The sequence below is a fragment of the Penaeus japonicus genome, unplaced genomic scaffold (assembly GCF_977035675.1).
Source record: "Penaeus japonicus unplaced genomic scaffold, GWHDUDI00000001_assembly GWHDUDI00000001, whole genome shotgun sequence".
Lineage (NCBI taxonomy): Eukaryota > Metazoa > Arthropoda > Malacostraca > Decapoda > Penaeidae > Penaeus > Penaeus japonicus.
The window spans coordinates 21,175,280-21,177,779 of record NW_028234403.1 but is presented as its reverse complement, the minus strand read 5'-3'; positions in this window follow the sequence as shown (position 1 = coordinate 21,177,779).

Genomic DNA, 2,500 nt, shown 5'->3' with positions numbered 1-2,500 from the left:
ACAGTTCTGCCTGCAGGATGGACGCCCAGTTGTTGAGTCTGAAACCAACATCGCTAATCCTTCCAGTGGCATCGCATACGATTGCAGCGCATGCGGCTGAACCTGTGGCTGGAATTACCGACCCATCAGTGAAAATAAGTTGTTTTATCTCATATTCTTGCTTAATCTCGTGAATTTGCTTCAGAATGTCCTTTCTTACTTTAGCTTTCAGGTGGGCGTTGTTTTCAATTTGTTTTTTTTGGAGGGACACTTGCTTTGATGATGTCGAAGTGCTTTATCTCCCATGGCGGAACAGAATGTTTTTGAGGGATGCCTTTGCAGAACTCTATCATGTTATGGTTTCGAAGCTCTGAGCATGTTTTCTTGACCCAAGCAGATTTGTGGCGCCCCGTGGAAAGGCAATTTAACAAAGATTCCTTGGCTATACTGTCATCTGGCGATCTTAATAATTTTATTGCTGCCATTGTGTTGATTTCTGTGATCCTATCGGTAATGCTTGGCAATCTGAGTTCTTTCCTCATGTTCAAGACCTTAGTAGTATTTGGACATCCCAGGATTATCCTCATTGCCACATTTTGCATTACTTCTAACCTTCTAATTGTTCGGGATGGCTGTGTTACTAGAGCAGGTGCAGCATAATCAATGAGGGGTCTTATGTAAGGTGTATACATCATTCTTACAATTCGTATGTTTGCCCCCGAAGTTACATTATTGCCAGCAACTGCTCGTAGGGCAGCTAGTCTACTCTTACATTTTTGATTGATCACCTCAACATCTTCGGCCGTATGTGGAATATTTACTCCGAGATATCGAAATGACTCAACCTGAGCTATACTATCACCATCTATATTGAACTGTTTATCTCGATCTTTTACATTGTGACTATATACCTTGGTCTTATCTATTGAAATAATCAATCCTAGTTCATTGCAGACCGTCTATATTGTCTGCAGTGCACATAAACAGTCTTGATAATTTCTAGCATGAATCAATATATCATCAGCATAGCTTATGATCGTGGCATTGGCTTGTTGTTTAAAACGTCTGATAAGGGAGTTTACCAAAACGTTAAATAACAAAGGGCTTAGGACTCCCCCTTGGGGGGTGCCGAGCGACATGGCCTTCTGTTCGCTCTTATAGCCTTGAAACACTACGGCTGATTGCCTATTCTGGAAGTATCCATTGATCCACTGTAATATATGTCCCCCAATTCCCATCAGGGTTAGTTCGTGTAGGATTCTTTGCCTATTAGCTGTATCAAATGCAAACTTCAAATCCAGGAAAATAATGAACCCATTGCCTCCAAGAATTGACAGAAATGTTGTTATACAATTCTGAACACACTTGTCTGGTATAAATCCATAAAGAGCTGGCGACATTTTATCTTTAATTCTAAATAATAGCCGATTTAGTATGACTCTTTCAAAAGTTTTACAAAGGCAACTAGTTAAGGAAATCGGTCTGTATTCCCCTGGATTATTTGTCTTTGGTATTGGTGTTATAACACTCTGCGTCCAGGATATTGGTAGCACACCCTTTTCATAAATGAGTCGGAACAATCGTAGAACAGGATCACCAGGGACATTTCTGAGTAGTCTAATGACGTCATACGTGATACCATCCTCACCAGGAGCTGTTGAATTGCCTCTGGTGAGGGCAACATCAAGCTCGGTCTCAGTAAACGAAACATCAATTCCCTCATGCCTGTAAAAAGATTCGCGTAAGAGAGCAGCTGATTCACTATTCAGTGAGTCAGGGCTGGATATCTTAGCATATCTGTAGATGAGCTCATTTGCTTTTTCTCGAGGATTTGGATGTGCGATCTGAGATGTTTTTTTCCCTTTTATCCTATTAATACCCTCCCATGCTTTTCCTATTGGTGTTGAGTTATTTAGTGAATTGACAAACTTCTCCCATTTTTCTTGTTGCAATAATGCGACTCTGTCTCGAACTGCTTGAAGAGCCTCCTGAAACAGTTCCAGTAAGGGAGCTGTTCTGTTTCTTCTGTACGCCCTACCAATCTTTCGAGCAGTGTGTTTTAAGGTTGATAATAGAGAATCTTTGTTATTGCTATATAAGTTCGAGGGAGGGACGCGAGTTTTCTATACATTCTTGATTGCAATGTCTTGATACCTGTGTATCTTAGAGACCAGATCATCATTGAAGCTACATGGGCAGACTGGATAATAACTCGCGTACCAGTCGTCAATATACTGAACAAAATCAGATATCTTGTCAACTGGGATTTTTATCCTCCTCCTCTTAAAATCACTTGTGAGCTGAGCATTACAGGGAACTTTTATCTCCGACAATAGAGCAAAATGGTCGGACATTAGGTCGTCAGTAATCCTGGATGTATGCCCGGTGTCATACAAATGAAAACCAATACATCGGTCGAGAATTCCTCCACATTTATGGGTGGGCTCATCATTACCTATCAGCTGTACAAAGTCATGGCTGCTTAATAATCTTAAGTCTCGATCCATTTCTATTGGTGCGA